The 20,754-nt window shown below is 56.0% G+C and overlaps 1 long non-coding RNA gene across 2 annotated transcripts; it reads right to left on the bottom strand.

Annotated features, from left to right (window-relative positions):
• Nucleotides 1-495: 495 nt before the first annotated feature.
• LOC141577767 (uncharacterized) lies at nt 496-10,734 on the bottom strand. Of its 2 annotated transcripts, XR_012507232.1 has the most exons (5): nt 10,486-10,734; nt 10,193-10,364; nt 5,355-7,091; nt 4,705-5,081; nt 496-4,045 (listed from the first exon to the last, which is right to left on the bottom strand). It is a non-coding gene; the product is annotated as an uncharacterized LOC141577767 (long non-coding RNA). The 2 variants fall into 2 exon arrangements; XR_012507231.1 differs by having other exon boundaries at nt 4,705-7,091.
• Between the last annotated feature and the right edge of the window lie 10,020 nt (nt 10,735-20,754).

Below are 20,754 nucleotides of genomic sequence, written 5' to 3'. Positions count from 1 at the left end.
TTCGCCGTTGTGCATTTATAAAAATACCCACCAGTCAGAAAAATGGTTGTGTAAACTCCGGTTGTCTCCTGTGAAACACTACACAGACGCCAGAACAAGTGAAACAGATACATGTGTATTGACATGGAAACGGTCTGACACACGTCATTAACCATAAAAAAGCACAAAACGAAAGTTCAGACAGAATGCATACCAGATAGCGGCCAGCGTTACTCACAGAAAGACAAAGGGCAGAATAAAGCATAAAGAGGAAATCTGAGTTCCCAGAGTGTTTGTACCTTTTACCACAAAAATAGGGGAGGGTCTGGCTCAGCGGTAGAGTGTGTGCTTAGCACGCACGAAGTCCTGGGTGCAACCTCCAGTGCATCCATTAAATAATAAACAAATGAATAAACCTATCCCCACCCTTCAAAAAAGACCTTGCACTTTTTACCTTATAAAAGCATTCATTTAATGTAATCTAAGGAATTAAAGAAGCCACAAATAACCTCAAAGTAACTTAGGTGAATATTTTTAATGCTACAAATGATTTTTAAAAAACCATTTTGAACATAACACTAAAGGAAAAAGTTATAATAACATAAAAAATTTCAATTCCAGTGGCAAAATAGTTTAAAAAAAAAAAAACAACCAAAGGCACACCTAAAAGGCCAAAAGCAAAGGAGGAATATATTCGCAACAGATACACCAGCTGGTAGTCAGCCCTCAAATGTAAAGAGCTCTTATGAATCAATAAGCTGCCATCTTCCCCTGTTCACTGTAGTGGAGGAGAAATTTGAAGTCAAAAAGGATGTTTTTTCCCTCTGTGGATTCCTTCTTTTGTACATTTTTTATTTCTGAATTTTAAAAATATCACCAGGCACAGCTAAGTGACCGTTCTTACTTTACTGTATGGTACTCAGAAACCTCCGCAGATCCAGGCTTTCTTGATCCTTGGAGACATTTTTTAATCCCACTTAAATCTTTGACTATTGCTTGTTTGTAGTTTCTTAGGTTTTCTCTTTTCCCAAGGAAGTAAATATTTATTGGCGTGTGTGTATCAGAACAGATGTGTATGTGTGTGTGTGTGTGTTCTCTGGTACCGGGCCTCCTTCCCTCGCCCCCCGTGCAGAGAGCCGCAGCTTTCCTCCTCTTTGTCCCTTTCTTCTGCATTCTGAAAACACTTCTCTCGGTTGGTTTTCTGCCTTACAGCCATTCCTATGTATCATTTCGCTTCCTTGCAATCGTCTCTCTGTTGATGGCCACCTGGACTGAGTCCAGCATTTTGCCCTTGTGAGCACGGCTTCTAGAACATTCTTGTCCAGGTCTTTTGATGGAACACCTGAGTCATAAGGTAGGTGAACGTTTAGCATCACAGACTGTCTGTTTTTCATAACGGATGCTCTCTTGATGGTCTCCCCTAAAACTGCTCTGCAGGAATCATTTCATCTGTGTTCCTGGCTCCCTCCTCCCTTAGACCCCAGGGATTCCACTGGAAAGAGCCGTGAACTTCGCCAAGCCCACTTCCTCCACAACAGGACAAGCGCTTCCCCGCGGCAGCCCGGCACCGGCGCTGTGGGTACAATGAATGAGGCTCACTCTCGGGGTCCCGCTGAGTGGGGGGACTGAATCCGCGAGGCAGGGGTGCTGACCGAGGTCGGACCCCAACGTCTCCCGGAACTCGGTGGCTGGAAATGATGCCCCAAGCAGCTTTTCTGACTTTCTAGAGGCGGTGGCTTAATCCACCTCCCGAGGACATATGGCTCTTTGTCTCGGGAAAATAACGTGATGGGCCTCTTGTGTCTGTGAAGGGAAAGCAAATATCACACTGCAGAAAAGCGCTGTCAGCGAGGAGCTAAGTTGCTCTGCACAGCGAGGTGAAGGCCGGCTCCCCGGGGCAGCGCTGCGGCTCGGCCGATTGTGTTTTCTTTAGGGAACTTCTCCTAAATACGGATTTAATCTGCACTGTTCCTGGGGATGGCGGGTCGTTCTTAGAAAAGGTGAGCATACGAATGTGTGTGAGTGTGTGAGTGTGAGCATGTGACTGTACGTGTAAGTGTGGGATGTGTGTTGTGTGTTCCCTGCTCCATGCTCCAGGGACGGAGGCCAGGCCCCGACAGCGACCCCGCTGGGACGGGCTGGGACGGGCTGGGACGGCCCAGGGGGGCTCTTCCCGGCCAGAGCCCGTGGCTCACAGGCCCCGAGGCAGGCCCTGCTGCTCCGCTGCTCACCCTGGGCTTGTCCGGGAGGGGCCTGAGGGCAAAGTCGGAACCTGGGAGGAGAGGGTCATCTTTTCCAAGTTCCAGTCTTGGAAAAGGCCTGATCCAGTACAGGAAGAGAGGGCCTGGGCAGGCACCGTCACTGGAGAGGGGCGGGCTCAGGCCTGGGGCCACGAGAGCCCCTGCGGAGAGGGTGGTGTGAAGGCATTCCTTCTACTGGCCTGTGTCCGAGTCCCCGCTCCCCCGGCAGCTTTGGTGAAGTGTGGCTGGTGTCACAGGGAACAGGGAAGGACAGGCCTGTGTCAGAGCGGGGGACGCCCGTAGGGAGGGTAGTTGCAGGGTTGGCTGGCAGAGCTGGTTTCCAAGAGACCCGAAGGGACTCGGAGGCCAGGACTGCAGCCCGGAGCCTCCCGTGGGCAGAGGGCACCGACCACCACACAGACGCGTGGCCCGTGGGAGCACCCCTGGAGTTCCAGGGAACGTGGCGATTAACCTGGAAGGAACCAGGAGTCCACAGCTCACCAGGCTGCAGGAGCAGACACTCGCCCACGGCCGCACAGGAGGCCTGGCACCGGGCAAAGGCCGTGAACGAAAGGGGCAGGGAGGGGCAGAGGGGCGGAGGGGACACAGGTGGTCCTGTCACAGCCTAGGGCCTGGACAGAGCCCTGGACATGGATGGGCTTGTGGCCACCATGTGCCACGTGTGTGGGGAGAAGACGGCAGGGCAGCCTGAACAGGGCACCCTCGAGGGAGCTGAACCAGGACAAGCTGGAGGGGCTGGGCTGGACTCCAGGGATGGCAGGTCCTTGTCCCTCGGCCCCGGGGCAGCCCCTCAGAGAAGGGCTGGCCCCCGCCCCCCATTTGTGGGCCCCCAGGGGCTGGGGGCTCTCAGAGGGGTCTCTCTGACTGCACAGCACTTGCTCCTGGTGAGGAAGGCCGGGGACAGCAGTAGAGCGGCCCGTGGGGGTCTTCACCCACAGTCAGCAGGGAGTGGCCGCGGGCAGAACCAGACGTGGAACAGACCGATGGGGAGACAAGGATGGAGAAATGATTAAAGTGGCCACATCTAACATGCTGAGCACCGATGAAGCTCAGGCGTCATGCCCGGCGCTCTAGATAGTATCTCATGGGAAGTGTTGTTATTCCCATTTCACAGATAAAGAAACCGTGGCACAGAGAGGCCAGGGAAACTGTCCAATGTCACCAGCTGTTGGAGAGCCGGCATAGCCAAGCCGAGGCTCAGACTAGAGGGAGTTCTGCCGGGATGTTGTGCTCTTTGTCAAACTGCCACCGGCGCCATCCCACGTGGACCCTGGCCCCTGCGGCGGGCGGGCTGGGTGTGCACGGCCGCTCTTCTGATGGAGAGGCAGGGGCACCCAGAGCGTGCCCGGGGCCCGGGCGGGAGGGGCCGGGGCGGCGGGGTCTGGCTGGAGGGCCCCGGGGGGGGGATAACCCCCACCTCCCCCGTCACCACGGGTCCCAGCGTCCGAAGCCCCACGCCCGCCCCCACCGCGGAGCCGACGGCAGACACTGGGGACCGGCCTCCTGACTGGGGGGGCTCTGCTCTCTCCCATGGTGTCAGAGCGCATCCTGGGAGGTTACGAATGTTGAGGACTCACGATTTTGAAAAACTAAGGCTGGATATGAGAAGATGAACATTTCAGAAAGTTCTAAGATGCTGAAAAGTCTCGTTTCTAGGACTTGTCCTCCAATTGGCCGCCTCGACTTCAGCAGGTCACCTGGGCCCCGGAGCTTCCCTCTGGGCCGAGGCCAAGCTGCACACGGACACTGGCCTGTCTGCTGCCTGGGCCGGTTTCCCTGGACACTCTGCAGGCTTCCTCTGGGTTCTGAGTCGGGAGAGACATAAATGCTGTCACGGGGAGGCCACCATCCAGGCATGACCACCCGTTGAGCGGCTGATTAGAAGCCATGTGATTCCTCGACCCAGAGCAGAGAGGTCCACGCAGATGAGGAAGCTTTTCAAAAACAGGACACGGAACAGCCTCGTTATGCGTGGCCAGTGAGATGGGGTTCACAGGGATGCGGCCGAGGAACCAGCTTCCCCCCCGCACCCGCCTTTCCAGACAAAGCCAGACTGTCTCCTGTGACAAGGCCCCGGCTCGGGGGGCGGCGGGGACGGCGCTTCTGCGCAGGCTCTCGATTTGGCCGCAGTGACTCAGGCTGCCCCACAGCTCGCACCTGTTTGTCCAGACCCTCAACTCACGGCTTCCCTCCACACACCTGCATTTCCCTGTGTGCTTAGCAACAATACCAGGGCCTGCGGGGGGCCAGCCCCGCACACCTGCCTTCACAGGTGAGCAGAGAGGGGCTGGGTCCGCCTCTCTTGGCCTCCGTGCCCTCTGGACGCCGCCCGAGCCTCCCCTGCCCGCCCTGCCTGCTCGCAGTCGTGGCCGGTGACAGGTTGTCTGAGATACGGAAACACAGATGTCAGGACCCACCCCCACCGAGGGCAGATCAGGGAGGCGATCTCACTGAGAGAGCTCACCCAGGGCCCGGGCAGGTAACCTGGTCCAGGCCACTGCAGTGGTCCACGCAGCCCTGCAGGGAAAAGGGAGGTGCTGGGGCCAATGGCCCTGCGACTGGAGTCAGGAGAGGCCCCAGGTCCCCAGGGAGCCCTGCCACTGGGGTGACCACAGGTCTAATATCCAACCTCCGCAGTTCCCTCCCCGCCCCTCGGGTTTATCTGAGGTGGCCGTGCGGACGGCTCCACATGGCTGACGTGCCCCGCCTGCGCCCCCTGCTCACTCACCCCGCGGCCTGCCTCGGACGCGTGTTTGGGTAAAGGAGGACCTCGCCCGTGCGAGGCGCCCTGCAGGCCCACCTGGACTCAGGGGAAACGGCTGGGAAGGTCTTCCAAAGCACCTGCAGGCAGGTCAAAGGGCCACGAACTCGAGGCCTCTGACGTCTCCCCTGGGCTCCCACACGATTGGCAGCAGGGGCAGGAATGTGCCGATCCAGAGGTTCCCAGAAAGTGTTGAGAAACAACGGGCCACCCCTGCAGGGCTGCTTCCCGAATTCCACGGGCCGGGCCAAGCCAGCCTCACACTCAGACCAGGAAAAGAAGCACCGTCACCTCCCGCGCGCCCAGCGCCTGGAAGCTCCCACAGGTAGGTGGAAGACGCCAATTAGCCTCACCTCTCAATGGCTCCTTTTAGCAGGGTCCCTGCGGGCAAACACCTGCGATGCCCACCTGGCTCCCAGGAGGGGCTTCCCACAGAGCCAGGCCTCGGGCCCTGGTCCCAGGCTGCAGGCCTCACTCTGCTCACACCTCCGGGAGAGCCGGCTCCAGGCGCGGGCAGCCCGTCTCCACGAGGAGGTGCTGGGGTGCAGCTAGGCGGGACCCAGAACTAGCAGGAGCGGGCTCTTGCCTCACAGCCCCTCCGCTCCCTCCCCCGGGCCCTGCGGGAGCCTGGCCAGCACCCTCCTCCCTCCCAGTCAGGGGCAGCGGGCAGGAGCAGCGGGACCCACATCTTCACCTGGGCACCAGGCTTGACCACGCCCACCTGTGCGCACCTGGGATGTTCCATTTCCTGAGAGCCAGAGCACACTCCCACGACCCCACCCACACTCACTCACATGCATAGCGGGGCCAGGCGGCCAGGGCGAGAGCAGCCAGAGCGCTGGGTGGCGGTGCCCTCGTGGCAGAGAGGGGGGAGGCCATGAAGGGCAGGAGAGAGCCAGCCGGCCCCCTGGGCACCAGCATCTCCCCTCATCCCTAACGGCCCCTGTCTAGCTGTTCCTCACGTCACCTGGGCTGAGTGTTGTCATGTCCCCACACTGCACACGGAGGGGCTGCCCCCTCCCTAGAGCCTGCCTGATGCTGTGGACGGATCGCCGTTTCAGCCTCCATCAATCTCACAGCATCCTGGAGTGAGGCCCCCCCAGCCCAGCAGACTTGCCTTCACGGACACCTGCTGCAGGCCAGCCCTGAAACCCAGATGCCCCCATCAGCGACGGAGGCTGGGTGCACGAGCTCCCGGCTGCACCGCAAGGCTTCTGTCTAAGCCAGGCCGGGGCCGGCCCCTTGGAGCTGCCGTGGGAAATGAGCAAACAGTGGAAGGGGGCTCCCACACTGGAGAGCCAGCCAGGGTTCAGGTTGCCTGGCGCAAATGCGGCAACCACGAGCTTTGGAAGACGGAAGGCGGGCCGATAGCAGCCCGCTGTCCCCTGCAGCATGGGCGGGGGTGGGGGAGCGACTCCTCTGAGATGCCAGGACGGATGCGGTCAGCCAGGACGTCCTCCTACCCCGTGCTGAGTTCTAACATTCCCACGCAGCAGTGGGGCCGGGCCGGGCTCTCCTAATGTCACGCACACGGCCATCTTCCCCGTCTCCCCACGCACAGCCTGGCTGGAGACTCACCTCCGCAGAGCTGTCCCCCCAGACCCAGGCCACGGGGACATGGCTGGCTGGGGTGCTGGCTGAGCACAAGGGCTGCCATGGTCTCATTCCAGGGTCTACCCTGTGTGCCCAGAGTCCCCCAGGCTGTGCCCTCTGGTCCTGCAGGGCAGTCCCAATATGCCCTGCAAAAGTTACTGGTGTGCTCTCTGCCCTCCACATGCAGGAGTGGGCTGGGATGCAGGGCCTGGCTGGGGTGCAGGGATGGGCTGGGACGCATGGGGTGGGCTGGGACGCATGGGGTGGGCTGGGACGCATGGGGTGGGCTGGGATGCGTGGGGTGGGCTGGGATGCAGGGCCGGGCTGGGGTGCAGGGATGGGCTGGGACGCATGGGGTGGGCTGGGACGCGTGGGGTGGGCTGGGGTGCAGATGTCAGGAGCTTACCTGCTCTCCCCAGGCCCCAGTTTCCACATTGGTAACATCATGGATTCAGGCTATGTTACCTCTCAGGCCATTTCCAGAGCTGAACGCCTCACTAATGCCAACAAGAACATGACACTTTTCTTGGAGCAATAGTAACTTACAGCTTAAGATGCACTTCAGAATATTACTCTACTCTTTGGAAATTAATTTAAAAATAAACAAATGAGGTCGACGGTGTGGACCCTCATCTTAGGTTGGACTCTGAGGTGGAATTCATTAGTGATGGCCTCACACTCGGGCAGTAACCGGAAGGAGGCAGCGGATGGTTGGGGCGGGGACACTGGGCTGCAGCCCCCCGGGAGCTCTCAGCTAGAAGGGCTTTGCAGGGTTGTCCCAGATCGGGTGTGGGGGTTGGCTTGGGGCTTTGTGTCTCCACATCAACCAGCCACAGACAGCCCCCCGGTCCTGGGGCCACGTAAACTAACCTTGAGCAATTCCCGGGAGGCCGGCACTCCCGGAAGGAGGAGGACCAAGCGCCCGGCCTGAGGGGTGACCTGGGCGGCCCTTCTCCCGGCCACCGACTTGAGTGGACTGCAGGCTGGGAACAGGTCGCTGGTGCCCTGGGCCCTGGGCCCTGGGACCACAGTGGGGGCCCTCCCTGGGGAGCCCTTGGCTGGAAAGCAGCTCCTCTCTGAAGGAGTCACATGTCAAGAACTGAAATGAATTTTTCTCCTGGCATTTTCCCACGATTGTTCTGTTCTTTCCTTGTCTTCACGTAAAGGGAAAAAGCCCCAGAGACGACATCTCCGCACAGGCAGGGGATACGGAGCGCGCTCACAGCACCTCCTCCTTCAGCAGGCGGGAGCCTCCTCTCGGGCCTGGCCTCACCCCGGCCTTCTGGCCATAGCAAGTCCCTCCCTGGCCTGGGCCAGGCTGGAGGCCCCGCGCGGCCCTGGGGATGCTCCAAGCTTCCCACTCCTGGAGGGCAGGGCGGCTCCCTGACCGGGGCTGGGGTGGGCCAGCTCAGACCAGGGCTGCCCCGGTGCGGGGTCACTGGTGGCCCCTCCGTGGCCCTGAGACACCTCCCCCTGCACCGTCACAGGCGGCCTCTCAAGGGGAGGATCTGCCCCGCGGTTCCTCTGGGGCCAGGTTCTCTCCCAGTTCTGGATCAGGACGGGGACCAGGGCCGGAGTCCAATCTGAACGGAAACCCTGGACGGGCTGGTATATTTTCCTGTTCCAGATGCACTGGCATCGGCCAGGCCTGGTGTTGGGTTCGCTTGGTTTCACAGCTGGAATCCAACTCTGGAACCAGTTTAAAGTGTTGCTAACAGTGATGGAAAGGAGGAGCCGCGTGGCCACGGCTGCCCGGAGCCTCCCTGCCCGCGGGGGCGGGGGCTGCAGGTCTGGGGCTCCCGACAAATCCCCGCAGACCCGCCCCCACCAGACCCTCCAGAGGAGCCGGCCTGCAGCGCGTGGCCGAGTGCTGGGGACCGGGGCATCTCCGCTTATTTTCCAGTGAGTGCACTGGGGCCCACAGGCCTGGCCTGTGCTCCAGGACCCCACGTCCTTGCTTCCTCGTGTCCTCAGGGGCCCCTCGAAATGTGCTCTTAGTCCTGTTTGCAGATGAGGGACGGAGGCCCCAGGACTGGCTACCCACGGCATAGCCACTGTCCACTCCCCCATCTCCAAGTCCAGGTTCAAGCCTCTCCTCCATCGCTTCCTGTTCCCCACCGAAGCCCCTCAAATTCATGGAACTTCACCTCAGTTGAGAACCCAGGGTTCTCCCAACACCCGTGCTAGCCCAAGTCAGGACCAGGACAAGGAAAACCCCTCTGTGAAGACGTATGTATGCCCCGCGGGTAACCGCTGCTCCAGTTCGAAAACACATTCTTTTCTTCTCATTTTCAAATTCTCGGATGTGTCTTAAAACCAGTATGTATAACTCATGTAGTAACGTTTCTGCTTGGGTATATTTTTTTCCTAAAAGCTCCTCAGGGATACATCTTGAAATCGAGAGCATCTTAAAATCTTGGAATTGTGCTTCAGGGCTGCAAAGATCCCTGTTTGATCCTGGCCCTGCCATTCGCGGCTGTGACCTCACAAACCAACCCACCTGGCTGAACCCGCCACTCAACACTGTCAGTTTAGATGGAAGATGAAACTCAACACCATTGAGAGAAGCCGTCGCTCCGGAGGAAGCTGCCCGCTCTGGGTCCCCCTCGTCCTGCTCCCGAGTTGCCTGGCCCCCTACCCCCCGTGGGGCCCCACCCACAGCCCTTAGACAGCCCATCCTGGGCCTGGGGGACGTCCTGTCAGCCTGGGAGCCAGCAGGCAAGTCCGGCCTGGCGGGGGGAGGCCATGAAATGACCCAGCTCTGTGGCCAATGGCCACAGTCGGGCCCAGCTCGGCTTCCCGGGCAGAGCAGAGTGCCTGCCGACGGGGGAGGAGCGTGGGTGCAGGAACGTCTCGGCTTCAGTTGCTGGTGGCACCGCTGTTATTGCTCTCGGCTGGTGTCGAGGGACGTTTGCCCACTGATACTTCTGCCCTGCGAGACCCCACTTTTCCAGATGTAGAAACTGAGGCTCAGATAGCCCAGGGGGGCCCAGGACTGGTTGGGGAAGGCAGGGACCCAGGTGGTCTGACTCCAGGGCCCGCCCTGCCCAGTGGACCCTGGGCACCGGCCACCGGCCCCTCACTGGGTGCAAGTACAACGTGGGTGTGTGTTCAACGCCCCGCTGGCAGGCCTGGCGCCGGGAATGGAGGAGCAGGACCCGGACACGAGGATGCAGGCTGGGCAGGCGTCTCCGCCTTCCTGTGGAGGAAGACAGTCCCAGAGGGCGGGACCCAGTGAGGTCAAGTCCATCGTGACCAGCGACTCTCCGGTCTGGCCACGAGTGGCTGGTTCCCGCCTGAGCAGGGTCACGGTGGGGCTGCTTCCACGGTGCCCAGAAAAATAAGAGAGCCATCTCTGACCTGCTCTTGGCAGGCCAGGCAGGCAGTTTTGATTCAAAACACATTCATGGCTTCAGAGAGAGTAACTCAAGTGCAGCCCAGGGATGGCCGGGGGCGAGAGAGAGCGGCTGCGTTTAATGTTCTCAAGTTCTCCTTTAAAGCAATTATTAAATGCATCTGAAAGTCAAATCAGATCCACAAACCAAAAACAGAATTAACCAGTAAAAAGGGCTTCAGAATTTGATCTGGACGCACTTACCGGGAAATGGCCGGCGTCTGCTCCGGTCGGTCAGGTTTAGCCTCCCTGAAGACACCACTGGCTGGATCGAACCTTCCCTGCGCGGGATCGCGGAACGGGTCGTGACGTTGGCCGGCAAGAACAGTCATGAACACCCAGCTGCAAATGGCAGCTTGCTTACGAACCTGGGACGCTAAAAGAAAGCCAGTTACCGGGCCTGTGGTGTCACTTCTGGGTCCAGCAGGCCTTTCGGAGCCCGTGTTTCAAGGCCCCTGAGCACACTCCACCAGCGTGCTCTCCTGCAGAGGCCCCACCTCGGAGGGCAGCACAGCTGAGGCCAGGCGTTGGCTTCTCACTGAAACTTGTTCATAAATCGCAGGGCCGGGTGGTAAGCCTGTCGGGGGATGGGGGTCCCAAGAACCCTTCAGTACAGCCCCCATGTCACTGTGTCTGGGGCCGGCACTGACGGAAACACCCCCGTCCAGTGATCCCTTTGAGCAGAAGGCATGTCCTCTCTGCTTTGGTGTTTACGCTGGTTTGGGTTTAGGAGCCTGTGTCTGCTCTGCAAGACTGCCCCTCAGCTCCTGCACAGGCACACATGCCTTCACAGGGCTCCAACCTGGGGGGCGGGGGAGGGTGGGACAGCAGCAGACTCGGCCCACCTGGTTCCAGCATTGTGATGTGGTCACTGCTGCGAGACGGCGTGGCCAGCGGATGCCATGCTCTGCCTGGTGGAACCAAGGGCATGTGCCCTGGATGTGAGCAGGCTGGCACCCTGCACTGCAGACCCCTGCTGCACTAAGACTGAACACTCAGAAAAAGCCAGCACAGCCAGCACAGCAGGGCCCGGGGCCTTGGGGACCATTCCCCAGGGGCTCCTGGGGTGCTGTCGGCTTCCCGGAGCTGTCCCCTTCGACCAGAAAGCCCACTGAAAAGTCTCAGTCAGAGGATTACAGGGGTGGACGCCCTGGGACGATCAGAAGGAGCACGCAGACTGGCACCAGCAAAGCCAGCTTCCCCAGCTCCGTGATTCCAGAATGGTCCTGACTGTGACCTCCAGCCGCTCTCTGAGCCAGCTGCCTACAGCCTGAACCCTCTCCCGGTGGTGGGCTATGGCACCGATGGGCCATGTGGGGACCACTTGTACCTTCAACAAACAGTCCTGTGAGCCAGGCACCCCTGAGGGCCAGAGAAACAGCTGTGAACAGAGCGGTCCAAGCCAGCTGCCCGCGGGCAGTTCGGATTCTACGGGGAGACACAGACAGAAAACCAGCAAACGAGAAAAACGATCCTGTCAGCAACTCACAAGGGCTGTGGAGAGCTGGAAGCAGGGTTGGGAGAAGGGATGTGGCTGGTGGGGACTGCACCGTGTGACACTACGGTCAGGGGTGGCCTTGAGGGGGGGAAAGGGTGGAGAGACCTGGGGCAAGCGAGGCTGTAGGCTGGGTGGGGACCAGGGGCCTGCAGAGGAGGGAGGTCACCAGCCTGGCTGAAGGCTGCCCAGAAGCCCCCCGGGGGCAGCACTCCGATGCGCACATGTTAAGGGACCCGCACTCAGTGAGCGCCCCCAGGGCGGCGTGTGTCTTGGAGGGTCTGCTGCTGGAAGCGCTTCCCCGAGGACCCGTCTTCCTTCGCGCGTGTGTTGTGGTGCGCAGGGATTTTCACGTTTCTGCAAATGAAACATATTAATCATTTGCTTATTGTTCTTCCAGTTTCTGTGCTGAGAAAGGCCCTCCCCAGGAGATCAGGCCCTCGACTGCAGTCACTTCAGCTGATTCCTGCTTCCTTTGCCCAGGGACCCACATCCTTCTGGAAGACAGACTTGGGGGCGCTGAGAAGGAGGGCCCTCGGATTTGGGTTGACCAGTCGTCCCAGTGGCCTCCCAGGAGAGAACCAGCTTCTCCATCCTTCTTGTGTGTGGTGATGCCCGGTCCCCGGCAGGGGGACGGAACCTGGTCCTTCGCCAGGAGGGTGCGAGAAGCCTGGTTGCTGTCCCCCACGCCGTCTCTTCAGCGTTGAACCCGACTGTGTCTGACACAGATGCTAAGGCTGTCTCTGCTCATTTTGTTTCTATTTAATTTGTCCTTATTTCATTTACTTCCTGTCAGACTTTGAAATGGAAGGGGAATTCGTTAATGGGAAGGCAGGCTGTTGGCGTCCCTTCCCATCTCTGCGCCTGGTTTCAAAAACCCTATTTTCCCCCCTTTAATATGTTTGAACATTCAGCCCAGACATCTTATTTTCTATAATACTTTTAATATGTTGATTCTCTTTTGCAAAGCAATAAGAAAAAGGAAATTTTCCAAATAGCCCAAAGGGCAAAGGACGTCAATAAACAGCAATAAACACGTACAAACGACTTAACGTAACTAGAATTGAATAAACGCATAGCAACACATAAAACGTCGTGTGACACTTGTTTGAAGTCTGTTCCGTGGGTAGAGGTAACCGGAACACTGAGCACCTGCTAGTGAGGCTGCACCTAGATGGGCGCCCTCCTGCCCGGTGTGGGCAGCGCAGACGTGTGACCAGACCCAGCACCGCAGGGAAGCGCCTGGCAAGAGAGACCGGGGCAGAGACCAAGCGTGTGATTCCCAACCTGGCATTTCTACTTCTAGGACCATGTGCTAAAGAAGAAAGCCAAAGGGGGCAGACACAACTTTAGGACATAAGGGTCCTCAGGGTACAGGGTACAGCAGTAAAAAGCAGCCGCCAGCACAACTACCACAAAAGCTGGGAAGAGCTGAGATGTCCTACAGCAACGAGACAGTTAAATAAACCAAGCAGCAGGGGTTCGTGGATTACAGTGCGGCCGTTACCGGTCATGTAAGGGTTCAGAACGTGGCGGTTCTGAACAAAGCGGTCACGACGTGTCAGCGCAGTGAATGCTGTAATCGTATAATCTCTCACACACACACACAAAACGCCCGTTGTAAAAGCAACCTCGCCACTCACCGTGCCCGTGTCAAGTGAGGGCTGGACCCGAGGACGTTCAGAACAGATACAGACGTGATGGGTCACAGCATCCAAACCGGGGCTACCCGGACTGCAGCCCGGTCCCGTTTCGTGGGCTCACCAGGCCCTTCGGCCTTGGGGACACGCGGGTAGAGGAGTCAGCAGGCGCCTGCGCTGCGGTGTGTTCAGGCGGGGGCCACGCCCTTCGCAGGGCTCAGTCTGTCTCCTGTGTGACCTTCCTGGGCCGCTGCCACAGACCAGCACAAACCTGGGGGCTGAAAACAACAGCAGTGTCTCCTCTCACAGCTCTAGATGCCAGAAATCCAAAGTCAGGGTGCAGACAGAGCCTCACTCCCTCAGGAGACCCCCAGCAAGGATCTTGCTGCGACTTTTCCAGCATCTGGGGTTTCCAGGGTCTTCCTGGCCGTCAGTCCAGGCCCTGCTGCCTTCACTTGACACTGTCCCCTCCGTGCCTCGGTGTCGAAATCTCTCTCTCTTGGAAGAACGCCAGTCACTGGATTTAGGGCCCACTGGATAACCCAGGAGCATCTCATCTTGAGATCCTTCCCTTAATCACATCTGCAAAGACCCTTATTCCAAACAGGGCCCCTCTCTGAGGTCAGGGTGGGCCTGGCACTGTTCGCCCCAGCGCAGCTACCAGTACTCGGCGTGTTCTCACCAATCTAAGTCCGTATATGAGGCCTTCGGTTGACTAAATTGTGCTTTAGAGGGTGTTTTGCCACATCTTCTGCACAAACCAAGAGTTACAGGGTTAAGAACAAACTTCCATGATTTCTTTTAGTGTACTAGCCTTAGGACGTCAGAAATTTGCAAGAATAGTTGAACAATAATTTTTGGGAGTTTTGCAGAAATCTGATTACATATTAGCTTCGGCTCAAATTGCCGGAGAGAAGGCAGTTTGTTTATCCTCCCAATATTTATCATGTCCTCCGTGTGCCGGGCCTGGGGATACAGTGGTGAACAAAAACAGGTGGTGGCGTCTGCCTCCAAGGAGAAGGCTGAGTTGTGTTCTCTCTGTGATGGGAGGTACCGTCCACCCTTCCGCACCCCACCACCACTGCTTTTTCTCCCCCCAGAAGACAGTCATCAACAGGCAGATAGACTGGCATTCGAATCCTGGATCTGCTTTCAAGAGACCAGGAACCCCTATAACTTCTCTGAATCTCAACTTCCACTTCTGTGAAACGGGGACAGTGCCTGTGCCTGCAAATGCTGTCACAAAGGCAAAATGAGACGCCCGTGTGGAGGTGCCTGGCAGGTGTCCAATGCTAGCGTAAACACTCAGATCCACACGGAGGAGTGACGAGAACCAGAAATGGCAACTTGGTGGATAAATATGAAATACTTGCATTTTAAATTCTTTGAAGCAAATTAACTGTTTAGATTTTAAAAAAGGAGTTAAAACAGAGGTAGAATTAAATTTGATAATTACAATAAATATAAATGGTCTAACACTTCCAAAAAAAGGCAAAAACTATCAGACTGGATAAAGAACAAGATCTGGCTACAGGCCGTCCATGAGAAATGTGATTTAAATATAAACACAGAGCAAAAGCAAAAAGACCTAAAAAGATGTACCACATAAACTCTAATCATAAGAAAATTGGAGTGGATATATTAGTATCAGACAAAGCAGACTTCAGAACGAAGAGTATTATCAGGAGTACAGAGGACCATTTTATCATGATAAAGGGCGAATTCGCCAAGAGGCTACAGCAAGTCTAAATACACGAAGTGGGAACCGGAAGAGGTGAAAGGTCAGACAGACCCACAGAGGTGGTTGGAGGCTTGACGCTCCTCCCTTGTGACAGGTGGACAGGAAATCAGTGAGGACACAGCGAACTCAGAGAGCCCTGTCAAGCAACGTGACCCACAACAGTTAATGAGCCCCCCACCCAGGAGCCGTGGAACACATCCTCTCCAGGGAGTGCTCTCCGGACGCGTGAACCCTGATACAAGGCAGAGGGAGCACCGCAGGCCCACAGGGAGAGTTCGGCAGCGATGCTGGGAGACCTGCTGTTCACATGGGGAACAAAACAGAATTAGCTCCCAGCTCACGTGATACCCAAAGGTAAAAATCTAGGTGAATTAAACTTAATTGTGGAAAGAAAAATTTTTAAATGTTTAAAAGAAAATGTAGGGGGACATTTTGTGACTTTGCAGTAAGGAAGGATTTATTAAGGAAGTCCTAAAAAACCCAAGCCATAAAGGACAAAAATGATCACTTTGATTGTGTTAAAATAATATTACAAATAAATAATAAAATAATACAGACTGCACATCAGACTGGACATCATCATAAATTTAAGAAAACACCATGGCATGGAAAAATAGGTCTGCACCACAAAAATGGTGAAAGGACTCAAACTGACTGTATGTCGAGAATTCCTGAAAATAATAGTAAACAGCAGTGCAAACAATTTGAGTTGTAAGGTGATTAACAGGAGAAGAACATCCAATGGCAAATAAATCTGAAAATATTATCAACCTCACTAATATTTAGAGAAATGCAAATTGAACTACAATAAAATTCCATTTCATACTCGGAAGATCCACAAAAAAGTCTCATTATTCTAAAGGCTGCAGAGGATGAAGAGAAAAAAGAGATTTCAGGCATGACTGCTGGCACTGTAAGTTGCTAGAACCTCTTCAAATGATGAATCGCCAATATCTAGTGCATTTGAAAATGTGTGTCCCCAAGGGCAGGACAATTCCCCTCCTGAGTAAACAAATGTGTGCAACTTAGAGAAACCTCAAGTGCACGGGAAGGATTTTACGGAACTGTCTGTTCCTAATGACATTACGCTTTGCTTAGGGATCTGTGTGCATAGGTAATAAAAGTGTGCAGAACTGCATGGTGAGGATGAACATCCAGTCTAGGGTGGCGATCCTCTCTGGGGGCGGTGCTGAAGGAAAACAGGATGGGGGGGCACAAGGGTGGTTTCAACCCTATATGTAATATTTTACTTCCTAGGTACATACTACATTATTCTTCACTGATTTCCAGTGTCTGAAAATCTGCATAAATTTCAGTTATTTCAAATACTTTTGAAACTTTGTACAGATAACGACATTAATAGTAAAGTACTGTCAATGTGAAAAATCCTGATTTTTAAATTGTATCCTTTGATGTAAAAGGTTCCGCACTAAGCTTACCAAGCTTCCCTTAAATGTGTGCTGTATTACAGAGAAAGACAAACATCATTTGATATCACTTACATGTGGAATCTAAAAGAAAAGATTTTACTTACAAACCAGAAATAGACTCATGGACATAGAAAACAAACTATGGTTACCAAAGGGGAAATGAGGGTAGGGATAAATTGGGAGTTTGGAAGTAGCAGACACACACTACTATACACAAAAGAGGTAAACAACAAGGACCTGCTGTACAGCACAGGGAACGATACTCAATTTCTTATAATAAGCTATAATGAAAAAGAATCTGAAAATACATGCATATATGTGTATGGATGTATATGTATGAATAACTGAATCGCTTTGCTGTACACCTGAAACTAACACTGTAAATCAACTACACTTCGTTAAAAAATAAAATTCAAAAAAATGTGTGCTGTATTATAAAGTTTTATGTACTATAAAGGGGAGGAGGGTAAAGAAATTCGGCTCAATCCACAATCTTTTGGTTAAAGCCTTATTCCTCAAAGTGTGGACTGAGGCTTCCTGAGAACTTCTCTGGAGTCTGTGAGGTCAAAACTGTTTCCGTAATGCTAGGACGTCGCCCCCTGTTCACGGTGTTGACGCTGGCGTTGAGGGTGTGAAGGCAGCGGCAGGCGGAGCGGCGGGCGCTGTGCCTGAATCCGCACCTGCGGGGCTTGCCTGCTTCCGCACCGGGCACTCGTGGGTGAGTCCTTTCTCTGGAGGATGTTCTGGATGAAACAGCAAAATTATGGATGCTTGAGGTACGTCTTTTTCACATCCTTACAAAATGGGAGGTGCACATGGAGCACGTCTACTGCAGACTGAAGCTCGGCACCCGTCTGAGGAAGAGCCTGCGTGGCCGAGTCACCAGCTGAACCAGCCCTTCTCACAGACCGCCATTTCTACTGGGAAGATGGCGGACAGACCAGTTAGACTTGAATACTTGGTGGAGGCCCTCTTGACAACGAGCAAAGCAGGCTGGTCTTTTCAAAGAAAACCACAACTGTGTTTGCTGCCGATGATAAAATGTGAATTTCAAGTGAAAATTAGAATTTAGGGACATGTGTATCCACCATAGACACTTCCATAGCTTCCCATGCCTTAAAGGATTTTCTGGTACGATGGCTGGTGAGATTAGCAAACGTGATTCCTTCTTGATGTTGTATAATGAAATGTGCCTGCATCTGAACCTCTACGTAGCTCCGTGAACCCACATTTCCCAAGTGACTGAGACAGGATGTTACAAAATCCTCCAAGGGCAGAGATTCATTCAAAGCTGAAGAGAAACCAATGGACTTGAACATAACGGAGACGAAAAAGTTTACTGATCGCTTTTCAGGTTTCACTTTGCAACTCATCCTCAAGGAACTGTCCGGCAGACCGCAGTGTCAGTGTCCACAATTCTGCGAAGAAACTACCATGAAGTGTTTTCGGACAACTCCTCTGCCAGAGCTTCTTTATGTCCTTCAACCAAGTCGACAGAGTCACCTGAAGGGCGTGGAAACAGGTGTGAGGACACAGCTGCCACCTACAAGTCAGACTGGGGGAGACCTGGAAAACGGCAAAGCGGCACCCCTGCCTCCACTGGAGCTTTAATGGAAACGTGGTTGTTTAATAGGTGTGTGATTTCATGTAACAACTTTATTATTCTTTTTAGTGAAGAAATAAATATTTCAGATGCTTGGCTTCAGTTTCTAACATGGTAAATACTGACAAATATAACCTACACGCACAAAAGCCCTTGGAGGTAATGTTTAAGGCGCAAAGGGGCCCGAGACCGCAGCGCCGGCCGCCTCTGGGGCAAAGCACAGCGGCCCGTCACGGGAGCACAGGCTCACGAGCGCCCCGAGCTCGGTCGGGGAAAAGCGCGTTTCCTAGAAGCCCGTCCGCACCGGATCCCGGGCCTGAGCGTGCGGCGCGGACACGCGGGCTGAGCTGCACGCAGGAAGGTTGCTCAGAGGATGCGCTCCGGAGGGGTGTGCTAGACAGCCACGGTTTTATTTCTGATAGAGAAGGAAATACTGAAACTTCTTTTTATTTAAACACTTAGGTGGCAGCGCCAGCTGCGTCTAAACGCGGCATTGCTAGCTAAGCGCCGAGCAGGACGGAAGAGGGCCTGGCTGTGCGCTTTTGCCGGGAGAGGCGGAGCTCAGGCCCGCGGGGGAGACTTGCAGGGCGCTGGGCGGGCCGGGGTCAAGTCCCCGCGGCCTTGCTCCTCGACTTAACGCAGAGACCCCTCCACCCCTTTCATGCCGCGGCTGCGGCCAAGTGCTTGGCCCTGTGGGCGCTCTGGGTGGGAGAAGCGCAGCTCACACCCAGCATCGAGTCAGACACTTGCCGAACACTGACTGACGCCCGTCACATGCTCCCCGTGCGGGCGCTAGAAACGCCTCTCTCCTCGAGGAGGTGACTCTGCTGGGCACGTCAGACAATGAGCAATAACAGAAGTAGTTTGATCAGAAGCGTCAGGAAGGGACAGTGAACGATGGCTGAGACCTGCACTGGTTTGGCGTGGGCAGAGGTGCACCTCCGGCGCTGAGACTTTGCTCAGAGGGGGCGGCTGTGGGGCTCTGGGGACTTGGTCCAGGCAAGGCAACCCAAGCTGGATTGGACAAGGTGGGTGTGCGCACCGGCGGCCGCCGGGTCCTGAGATGCCCAGCTGTGCGGCCAGGCAGGCGCCCCACACAGCCCCGACACGGACACACGGTGAGCAGAGGGGCGGAGAAGCAGAGCCCGAGGGGGGCCCCTCTGCTCCGTGGGCCCCGCAAGCAGCCCCCGCCGTGGAAGGGCCCTGCGCGTGTCTGGGTCGTTTCCAGGAACTCACCTCACCCCTTTGCACACCTATCAGAACAGCTAAATAAAAATGGTGGCACCGCCAGGTGCTGGCGGGGGTGCCAGGAAGACGGCCCCCCACGCCCCGCTGTGGGGTGGGAAGCGGTTCAGCGGCTCCGAGTGGAGCGCGGCGGTTTCCTGCCAAACTGAACACGTGACCATGTGGGGCCCAACCAAGTACTCGTGGGAATTTATCCCAGAGAAGTGAAGCCGCACGTCCCCGCTAAAGCCTGTCCACGGATGTGCGCGGCAGTTTTGTTCATAAGAGCCCCAGACTGGAAACAACGCGAATGTCCGTCGACAACGGGCTTGATAAGTAGACTGCGACGCCTCCGTGCTGTGGACCATCACTCCACGGGAAGAAGGACCCAGCCACTGACACGGAAGCTTGAATGACCGCAAGGGAGTGAAGCTGGGTGGAAAAGCCCGTCTCAGGAGGTTACGCGGCACATGACCCGCTTGCAATGATGAGGGTACAGGGCTGGAGAGCAGACTGGCGGCGACCGGGGCTTGGGAGCAGGAGGGAGGCGGTGTGGGCACCAGAGGGAGCCGAGGGAGCCTGGGGTGGCACTGCTCCGGACCTCACCACGGCGGTGGACGCGGGAACGTACACGCGTGATTGAATTTGTAGGACCGAACACCCTGGCTGGGCGGCACGTGAAACCAGTGGACCTGCCCGAGCGGGGGACTGTGTCAGCGGCGACTTGGCGGCCACGATGCTGTGCGGTAGTGACTCCAGGGGTTGCCTCTGGGGGAGAGTGGGCGAAGGGTGGGGGCTCTCTGTGTTGTCTCTCACAACTGCATGTGAATCCACAACTCTCTCAAAATAAAAAGCCTTTTTTGTTCGTTTTTTCAAAGAAGACTGAGGCAAATCCATGGACTTCACACCTTTGCCCTGGAGAGGGACCAGTGCCAGAGGGCAGAACTGCGGACAGCGAGACTGAAGGAACGCTCTGGATCAGCCCAGGACCCCACACCCACTTGGTGGCTCGGCACCTGTGGGGCGGGGGGTCCCCGAATGGAAGATGTGTCTGCCCGTCTCCCTCCTGCCCTGATGGCCTGTGACAGCACGGTCACCCAACACTCGCGGCTTAGCCCTGGACAAGACCATGCGACCCTGCCAGGGGAGGGCCAGGGAGAGTGGACACTGACTCAGGACCGGCTCTCCAAGCCCAGCGGCCACTTCTCCCACCCACGTTCTCACCAACCCCCCACACTCCGCTCCACCACCACCTTCCAAAGCCTCCAGCTCCAATCCTGATACCGAACTCATGCGAGTGACACTTGACAAAAAACTGTCAAAACCTTCTCCACGTCGTCAAGGGCACAGCCTGGTGCCAAGAGGGAACTCAAACCACTGCCCTCTTCGGTCTGCAGAGGCTGACATTCTCACAGAATAAGTGGGACTTGTTCAGCATCCATATTATTCCCCCTTCCAAGCGCCGCGTGGGTTGAGGAGTTAAGGAAACCTCCCAAAGTGCAGTATGGATTTGCCAAGCCACAGGCACTTAGAAACCAATTGTTGACCTTTGCCAAACCCCTAAATCCCTATTAAAGTCCTATAAAACCACACCACGTGTGAAGGGGCACGCCGGCCCATCTGCTAGGTTCCG

The sequence above is a fragment of the Camelus bactrianus genome, chromosome 5 (genome assembly GCF_048773025.1).
Source record: "Camelus bactrianus isolate YW-2024 breed Bactrian camel chromosome 5, ASM4877302v1, whole genome shotgun sequence".
In the NCBI taxonomy this organism is placed as follows: Eukaryota; Metazoa; Chordata; class Mammalia; order Artiodactyla; family Camelidae; genus Camelus; species Camelus bactrianus.
The sequence above is the reverse complement of the archived record's forward strand: the minus strand, read 5'-3'. Positions and strand labels throughout refer to the sequence as shown.